This window comes from Sciurus carolinensis, chromosome 5 (genome assembly GCF_902686445.1).
Source record: "Sciurus carolinensis chromosome 5, mSciCar1.2, whole genome shotgun sequence".
Classification (NCBI taxonomy): Eukaryota; Metazoa; Chordata; class Mammalia; order Rodentia; family Sciuridae; genus Sciurus; species Sciurus carolinensis.
Window position 1 is genome coordinate 149,126,602 of NC_062217.1, and position 10,028 is coordinate 149,136,629.

The following is a 10,028-nucleotide window of genomic DNA, read 5'->3' on the forward strand; positions in this document are numbered from 1 at the left end:
CTCTACCCTGACGAGTGTCAATGAGAATTTTACAGTCTCATGAGGAACACATTCTGCTATGGGAAGCTACTTTCTTCCAATTATGGAACCCTATCTGCTGTGCCTGACATTGGACTGACAGAGATGACTTGGGCCTTTTCCCTCAGGAGCTCACCTTCTTCTTGTTAGGACTTTCTTTTATGGATCCATTCGCTTCCCATCTACTGTCTGAAGTGACAACCTTGCAAGAGGTGGAAAGAATGTAGTGACCATGTTTCTCCATGATAATCTGTTCTCCAGGTTAAAAATGTTCTGTTTTATCACAACGGCAGTCATCATAACATGGTTTTCAGAGGTTGCAGAAATTGAAGATGTGAGCTCTGAATTTGCACAGATTTGGCTTCAACCCCCACACTACCATTTACCATTTGAGGGAACTTGATAGTGGGACCGAGTTTCCCAACTTCTTCGATGTCAGTTTCCACATCTGTACCTACTTGATCCAATAGGACTGTGTGAGCATTATGTGGACTACTATTCATGAAGACTCTGGCTCAGTGCCTGGCATATCTTAAAATCCATTTCAAAGTGCTCACCATGCTGGTTGCCTGTTTCCAGACCTGATCAATTTGATGCCCATGATTGGAAAAAATACTCCATGGGCAATCTGACAAAGACCTGGGGTGCTGTTACTTCTGGTGGATCTAGACTTGGGGGATCCATGAGGATATGCACAAGAAGTGATATCCAAGTTGACAACTGAGAAATGAGGAGGATTTAGCCTCTTGAAAGGGAAAGGAAGAGAGGGTATACTTCTAGGAAGGGGGGGGTGGCATGTGCCAAGGCCCAGTGGAGACAGGGCAGCGTTTACTGAGGATGAAGCAGTGTGGCTGGAGCAGAGATGGAGAGGAGCAGAGTGGTCGGGAGGACAAGAATGCTGTGTAAGCAGGGAAGTTCAGCAAGGGCCTCTTTGGGCATGACATGGAACCGAACATTGTCCTGAGGGTCTCTGAAGTGGCCACTGAAGGCTCAAAGCACAGGAATGAAATGATACATATGATTTCTCCTAATTCTGGGGGGGAGGATAAAGTTTGGGCATTGGGGCAAAGAGGTGTCTCTAGGAAAGTTGACCTGGAGAGGTGGTCCTGTGCTAAGCACACGGGTGGCATATTTTATTAACTTCTCACAACATCCTTATTAAGGCCACTAAGTCAGTTTAGTTGATTTAGTGTAGCATGCTGGTTAAGCTCTAGAGCTCTGAAGGTAGACTGTTTGGGTTCAAGGTATGGCACTTCCAATTGTTAACTGTGTGATCTGAGCAAGTTTGCTAACTTCTCTAACTTCTCTTAACCTTGGGTAGTAATCATGTCCACCTGATAAGACTGTGGTAGAGGTTGAATGAAATGCCCACCAATGTTGTGCTAAGGATTTAGCACAATGCCCATCTGGCACATGTAAATGAGGTCTATTATGCAGACCAAATCTGTACTGCAGCATCATGAACCCAGGAAGCAATGAAGGTTGAGGGAGGAAAAATTGAATCTGATCCTTTAAATCTCTGAAAACCTCCAACTTCTGTGAAGTTGGGCTTTACCAAAGTCCTTGAAGTCATTGCACTACCTGAAGATGTACCATTTACCACCTTTGATCTTGAGAATCGAAGTCTTCGCCCACAAGGTGCCAGCCTGCAGAGAACTTTTTTCCTTGGTTCTTTTTAATTATACATGATAGTAGAATCTATTTTGATATATTTATACATGCAAGAAATATATCTTATTCTAATTAGAATCCCAGTCTTGTGATGTAACAGAATGCATAGAACTTCATATTCTGATGGTTCCTTCAACAATAGTAAAACAGTTCTCACGCTGGTTTCCTAGCCCTCATCATTTCCCTGCTTCTTCCTTCTTTCAGGCATATCTTAGGAAACATGGAGTCCAGGGTCTCAGTATGACCACTTTTTAAATCTCCAATGTCCTGGCTCACCTCTCTGACCTTACAATTCACTGCTAGCCTCCCTGAGCTCAGACCATCTCCAACTACATAATATATTTTCAGCGAAGGAAAAGAAAAAAAAAAAACACCTTAAATATTACAATAGCTTTTGACCCTTCACAGGGTCATAGTAGAGAGATAAATATAGAGTCTATACCTACTGTTAAATTTTAAATGGGGTGAGGATGATTATGAAGAAAATATATAAAAAGTATTGGGCCGTGAATAGGGCAAAAAGGACTCAGAAACATGGGGCTAGACCCACCTCATTTTGCTGCTCTGTGTGCTGATTGTGCTTTCATGCCTACAAAGGAAATATAAGAACCTGGCACCATTCACATGGCTTTTGTGTTGATATTTCAGGATGCTGTCCAGAGACCTGGAGTGCTATGCTATTGGCTATGCCCTTCACCTGTGCTTGTCCTAAGGAGCTCCTGTTACTATTTCAGATGCTCCAGGCCTCACATTTAGTGTTAGGGTAAACACTGTGGCCTATTCTGTAGAATAATGTGTACACATGTTGCTTTTTTTCATTTTTGTTCAATGGTTTCCTTGGGAATTTCCAAGAAGAGACATTACTAGGCCAAAAGATAAGGATTAGCTCCCTGGTATTTGCTTTGTGCTGTCATTTTGCTTCTGTAAGAGATTATACACATTATTATGTCAGTAGTGCTGTAAGATCACACCAATTTTATTTTAACCTCATCAAGGCTGGATTTGTTCCTTTATAATTTTGGTGTTAAATAGGTATAAATGGTATAATTTGCCTTAGTATTTGTCTTTGAAGTGAGGGAAGATGGTTTTCTTGTGTCTTATTGTACAAGGCATAGTTGTGTTGTGTAGACTGGATAAGATATGCTTGAAGAGGGACAAGGGAGAGAAGGGGGATCATAGAGAAGCTGGACCACTAGACCTTTGGGGGGAACCAAGCACCAGGGCTCTCATTTCCCACACCTGGTTCCTGGGAACGGAAAGAAAAGCAGTTGTGCATCTCCTGAGCAGCAATCTGTCCTGGATGGGCCCTAGTAACCTAGCTCAGCCATGCTGGCCACATTCATGCTACGCTTTATCCCAGGAGCTTGGTGGCCTAGAAACCAGGCTATTTGGAGTCTGATCTGGCTGCACAGAGCTGTGTTTTTCATGCAGGCCAAGTGGGGGGACCATCCATCTTCTCATATCAGCTGTGCAGCCCTTGAAGCCTCACAAAGAGCTTCCACACTAGGATCTCATCCCACCTGACAGCAATCCTGTAAGGGATAGATGTTATGATCTCCATTCCGAAGATTAGGAAAATGTCCTTGTTGCCATTACAAATAGTTCGGGAAAGATCAATCATTCAGAAGAGTTCCTGATGGGTGGAGTTGATCCTGTCCCAGCTATTGCTCAGCAGAGAAAGTGCTGGGATGAAGGATCTTCCTGCCTCTCTACCACCATGACATTAATGAAAGGGCTTCCAGCCCTTTTTCTTCTTGGAGTGAGGGATGACAGTGGCCTTTTGTTGAGGGAAGAGACGTTGAGGGTCTTTGTGTAGAAATAATAACTGCTTGTTCTTAGAGACATATTGTTATCTCAAAGGTGCACCTGGGACTGGCCCTGTGTAGGAGAGGCTCTGAGCCAGGACAAGGCTGCTTCTGGTCATCATGGAGTAAGGAGGGCAGAGACCACTGACCTTTGGTGACTTGTGTCTGTCCATCAATTATGCTGACCAGATACTCTACCCATTGTTGGCTCTGAAGAAATACCCTCTGTCCACCCTTTCAGTGGGTTTCAAGGTTCTGTTCAGAGTTTGGTAGAATCTTGAATTGTCAGAAGATGATATAAACATGGAGATTCAGAAAGAAATTGTCTTTCTTGACACAGCATTACTAGAATTGACAAGGAAAGGAACAGAATTATATTGGAGGACTGGGTTGTGTTTGTGGGTGAACTCCTATGTGACTGTAATGGCAAAAGATAAGGGGTCACAAGGAACCTTGACTAGTAAAGGCACAGTAGTAGAATGGAGAGAGCATGGGCCTGGAATAAGGTCATCTAGTTCAAATGATGGTTCTACCAGTGATTAGCCAGGGGTCTTTGGCAAGATAGGTCAAGATACTTAAACCTCTCTGGGCCTTGATTTCTTTCTCAGGAGAGGATAATGTCTGCCTTAGTGAGGTTGGTGAGAAACAAAGATGGTATGCGACACATTGTCTAAGGTAGGCTCTCCATAATATTAGTGGTCATTCCACCACAAGGTACAAATTAGGGAAGGATTGAACGTCATGTCAGTGCTCTGGATTGCTATAGATGAGATCAGGCTCTGGCCCTGCTGGTGTAAGTGACCAGAGAAAGAGCAGGGAGCTTGTATCCTATGGCAAGGGTCTAAGTGCCAGCTTTGCCCCTAACTGGTTGAATGCTCTGAGTAAAACTCTAATTGTCATGATTCCTAGGGAACTTTCCTATAGTGGGTAAGGTGGAATCTTCAGAAGTGTCTGACAGGCTGTTAGGAGGCATTCTATGGAAAGTTCTTTGAAAACTGTGAAGGTGCATAAGCAAGGTATTATAAGGACATGTGAGTAATCTGTTCATTATTGTTGTTAGTAGCAGGAAGCCTGGGGTTTTAAGTTGAGGTAGATCCTCAGGACAGGCAGAGGTGCTAGAACCAGAAATGAGGCATTGGGCAATGGTTCTCAAAGGTGTGCTCTGAAGAGCCTTGGGGTTTCATGTGACTCTTTCAGGGAGCTGTGAGGTCCTCTCTCACCCAATAACATATCTGTTCAAGGACATATTTTCTTCGTCTATGCCAACCAAAGCAACTATTGCAACAGATTGAATGCAGAAGCAGGCAGGGGGATCCCACTCTCATCTATGAAGCCAGACATTAAGGAGACTTGCAAACATGTGACACATTGCCTCATTTCTCAGTAAAATTTTTTTGATTTGTTTTAGAATAGTTTTTTTTAATTAAAAATGTTGTGTTTACACATATTGGGTTTGTAATCATCATTTTTGAATGAACAAATTAATAAAAAATTTAAAATATCTCCAGTTTTAATTTCTAATGAAATCATAATGGATAAGATATAACCCAAGTATCAAAATGTTTTTGGAATTTTCAAAACTTTTAAGGGCTAAAAGGAGTCCTGAAAATAAAACATTTGAGAACCAATTGTGTAGATACTGAGTCTGAGCTGGTCAAATGAGAAGATTCCATAGTATTGAGGAAAAGAAGAGGTGAGACCAGGATAAGATCCCAGATATTCACACATAAATTCATTCAAACATTCATGAAGTCTCACTAAGTGCCAGGCCCTAGTGATACTGCCATTTACCAGTGACAAGTTCTGCTTCCTCAGGTGTTGAAGTATTACAACCAGAGAAGCAGACCAAGGCAAGCAGATATTAAGCAGATTTTATTTAAAAGTAGTAATAGACTTCTCCCGGGAGAGAGAAGGGGGCCATGGCTGATGTTCTAGAATCCCAAGAAGTGAGTGTACCCTGCATATTTTATAGATTAGGGTCTTCTTTGTTCTGTTCTGTCCCCCACCTTATCTTTTTCCTTCATGCCTATGTGACCAGTCCCAGGAGTTGCCATTGACATGGCAAAAAAGGTGAGAAGCAGATGGCAGGAGAAGGGCCAAATGGAAATTCAGGTAGGGACCTGGGGACATTAAATAGTAATTCCCTGCCTGCAGCATTTTGGGATGGGTAGTTAGGCAGGTAACCTCGGTGATCAAAAGGGCACTGGAGCCACTGACGTTCCAATCTCCCAGGGGCGGTCTCCAACTTCCCAGACTCCAATGGCCTCCATTCCTCAATTGGACCTGATTTCTTATTCTACATTAATTGCCTGTCCTCAATTCTGGCTTCACTAGGTCAAGTGCTAAGGGCTTTGAAATGCATGAGACACAACCTCTGCCTTCATGGATCAGGGAGGCCAACATTTAAACAACAGGGACAGAGTGATGGGCACCACAGTGGAGGGGGGCTCCAGGACCCTGGGGAGAAAGGAGGGACAAAGTGGCCAGGGAGACCCAGGAACTCTTGCAGTGCCACCGGCAGGTGCCCATGAAGTCTGAGGAGGCTCAGAGTCATTGCCAGGGAGGCCCAGGGTTACTGCCACTTGCTTGCTTCCTTGGTGTCTTAACAGCGCTGGCGCTCAGCCTGGAAGAGCCAGGGGTTGGAGGAGGAAGCATTAGCCAACCAAGGCCTCGGGCGATGAATAGTCGAGAGCTTTGCCATAGTCAGCCTCAAAGGGCAAGTGAGAGGTGACTGTCTAATATTTCTCTATCATTTTACTATTACAAAATAATAAAAATAAGACTGGAATGTCATTAAATGTTTACCTAACATATAGTCCCTATTTTAAAAACTCAAATTATTCAGAGTGTCAAATGCCCTCCCTGAGGTCACTATGGTAAGTCTGCTGTATCAACTCAGCCACTTTGAGACACACCCAAGTCTACACGAACTTTGGACGAGAAGCTTTGGTTGCTTGCACCAGAAGGATGTGTGAGGTCAATGCAAGGCCCTCTGTGAGCCGGAGTGTCTGCTGATGGTGTGGAGGCTCTCCTAGGGCTCCCAGGGCTGATGGCAACAGTCAGTGAAAGAGGATCTTTTGGTGCACTTTGTTGAAAGTAAATTGCACCTCTGAATAACTGCAGGGAGCTGTTGGCTTGCAGAGAAGCCAGGATCAGGACCCTGCTTCTGCTGGACACTTCTGGGTCCTGGGCTGGCTCTCCCAGTCCCCCTTCCTTCCCTTTTTTCTCTCCCAGGCTCTGGCCCATTTTGCTTCCTCCTGACCCACCTCTGCCTGCAGCTTTGGTGTCCTCTTCTCTACTCCCTGGTGCCCTGCCTCACAGACTTTTCCCTGTCCTTCTGTTTTTGACATGGGCCTAGGACTTCTTGGGATTTTTCAAATATCTCCCTGCTGGGAACATTTTCCACTTTTGGATCTTGAACACCAAAGTTTGATAAGGTGCTTAGGAAATGTATGCCCTTCAAAGTGGTAATGACAGATATCAAAAATGGTGGATTCGAGGAAGGGTGCACTTCTCAGTTGCTCCATGGCTCCAAAGTCAAGCAGCAGGAGTACTGAAGCGAGAATAAAGGTTAGGCAGGTAGTGTAGACAGATGAATCAGGTCGGGCGGGAGGATGGAAGCTGGTCCAAAGGGGAATGGAATGTTAACACCTTCAGGACACATCCCTCCACTCATGGCCAACCTGCTTCATGGTCACCTGCTTCTGGAGTATTGAAATGTTAATACCTTCAGGACACTTCCCCCTCCCCTTACCCATAATCAAAAAGTCACCTGCCTCCAGGGAGATTGTCCCTCCCAGCAGGGAATTATTAGTGAGTATTCCCTGGATGGATCCCCCTGACTCACCCCTCTCCTACCTTTTCACTGCATGGGTGGGATAAAGGGAGAGGACAGGAGAAGTAAGAAACCTGGAAATTATAAAAAGGACAAGATTCACTCCTCCCATGGACACCCAGCTCTGGACCCCCTTCTCTACAGAGAAGCCTGTGTTACTATTCTTTAAATAAAACCTGTTTTCTACACTTGCCTCTATGTTTCCCAGGTGTTCCATCTTCACATCTAGGGAAATAAATGGTCACCGTTAACCAGCGGTAACAGTACTGCTTACTGTTATTGAATTCACTGAAATTCAATATTAGATGGTCAGAGATCCATAATGACCCAGAAATTCATGGACTTTGAAAAAAGGACAAGAAAGTACATTGGAAGCCAGGTGTGGTAGCACATGCCTATAATCCCAGGGACTTGGGAGGTGGATGCAGGAGGATTTCAAGCCCAAAACCAGCCTCAGCAATTTAGCAAGGCCTTAAACAATTTAGCGAAACCCTGTCTCAAAATTTAAAAATTAAAAATAAAAAGAGCTGGGGACGTGACTCAGTGGTTAAGCACCCTGGGGTCAATCCCTGGTACCGAAAAAAAAAAAAAAGAAGAAGAAAAAAGAAAGAAAGAAAGTAACTTGGAGTTAAGCTGGTAGTGGCTGTGTGCCAGTTCACTGCAGAAGAGAGGGAACAGAAACACATTGAACAAATTTGACACAGAAAAACCTAAAGAGAAGTAGTCTGAACTTAGCTAAATCAGAAGCTGCACAGAAAACTGGAGTTTGAAAAGTCCTTTGTGTTTCTTTACTTATAAGCAAAGAGCCAAGCATGGAATCATCCTGAGAAGCTCATACTGGATCTTGCTGCTGGGAAATTGGAAGATCATACCATGGCGCTTAGGGTGTTCCCAGCAAAATTCAATTTAAAAAGGTACAGAGAATGAGATAGGACTTAGGGGATACAGAAATGGAAAGGCAGACTGAGTTTCAAAAGAGAAGTCCTCATGAGCCATTGGAATGCAGGAAACACCCATGAAACAGATCCCTGAGCAACCCAGCCCATGCCCTTAGCCTGTGCCCTTGGCCCATACCCATGACCCCTGTCCTTGCCTGCAAAAAGTAACATGAAGGCAAGGCACAACCTCTGGAAAAACTGATGCCAAATCATGTAACTACCCTGTTCCACCTCTAGTCCAGGACTTAGCAACTGTCCCTCTAAATACTTAACACCCCACATGAAGGGGCTGCTGTTTCTCCCTCTGGAGAGGGCATATTTTTTCCTTTGAATGTGTATTCCTCATTTTACCCCCAAACTTCTCATTCTCAAGATGGCCAGCACCCTCTGCTGAATCTGTATTTCTTTTCCCCACAAAATGTTTCTTCCCCGAAATAGCCCACATTCTTCCTTGAATATATGTTTTCCTAAATAAAACTTTGTCTGTGTCTTTGGTGAATGCTAAAATTCTTTTCCATTACATATACCAAGGACCCCACTTATCCTGAGTTCAGGTCCCCCTCTTTGGGAAATCCTCAGACCTCCAGGACTCAGAAGATTATACCAAGTGACTAGGTTCAGGGATACTGAGAGAAGTGCAACTCAATTTCCCTTTGATCTGGTGGCTCATGTGACTAGCTCAATAGGTGGGCACGGTTACCCTCAGGGACTGAGCCTGGGAAGGCCATATTCATGGGCAGGAGAGTATGTGAGATGAGTGGAATTCTTGGCAGGTCCCTGAGATCTAGACACTCAGCAGAGATGGCATCTGCTGGCCCCTTAGAGCATGTTGATCTAGTATCTCTGGAGCAGATAGCACCAAAGTTCCAAAGTTCAGATCAGAACTAAACCCTAGCCACCGGAACTTCCCACTTAGAACTCTGCATCAGCCCTGCCTTGGAAGTGCATCAGTCTAGTCTGTCTGGACACAATCCAACCTACCTTAAAATAGTGTGAAGGGAAACTATTTCAGCCAGTTTCCATTTCAGGCAAATTCAGCTGGCAGTTTGGTGAGGGACACAAAAAAAGGAAAGGTATAAATCCCCCAGCCCCTGCTCTCTTTAAGATGTACACAGCTCAGGAAGAAATGGAAAGAAGGGCAGTCTGGCATAGGCAGCGAATATCCATCCTTGTTGACAATTTTGATCACCTTGGCTGAGAAAATTGTTTTCATTTTTTGTTAAGAATTTTTTGTTGTTGGTATTCTTCCTGCATTAGCTGATTGGTTTGTGGATATGGATTTATGTCTATATTCATTTCTCTTTTTTCATTTTCATCATGTTTTCCTTTTTAGTATTTGTTACTTTACTTTGTTTTTTGGGTTAGGGATTTTTCTAGTTTTGTTTTTGTTTCTCTTGTTACTTGTTCTCTCTTCCCTTTCTAAAAGCCAAATTCTCAAAATAAAATAAAATAAAATAAAATAAAAAATAAAAGCCAAATTCTCTTGTTCTCTCTTTTTTTTGGTTCTTTAATCTATTTTTTCTCCTCCTTCTTTAGAGCCTTCACTGCTACCTCTCTTCTGTTTTCTCTCTGTTCACATTTTGAATATTCTAAATTTTCTTTTACCTTCCTACCCCAATTTCCTTTTCTTTTAGTGAACTGTATTTTTACTATCTATCATAACTATCTAGTTTATATAATTTCTGCCCACACCATTCCTGTTGTTGTAGTAGATAGTTCTGTGCATGGTGTAGATGACACCTGCTGTTTACTTTAATGCTG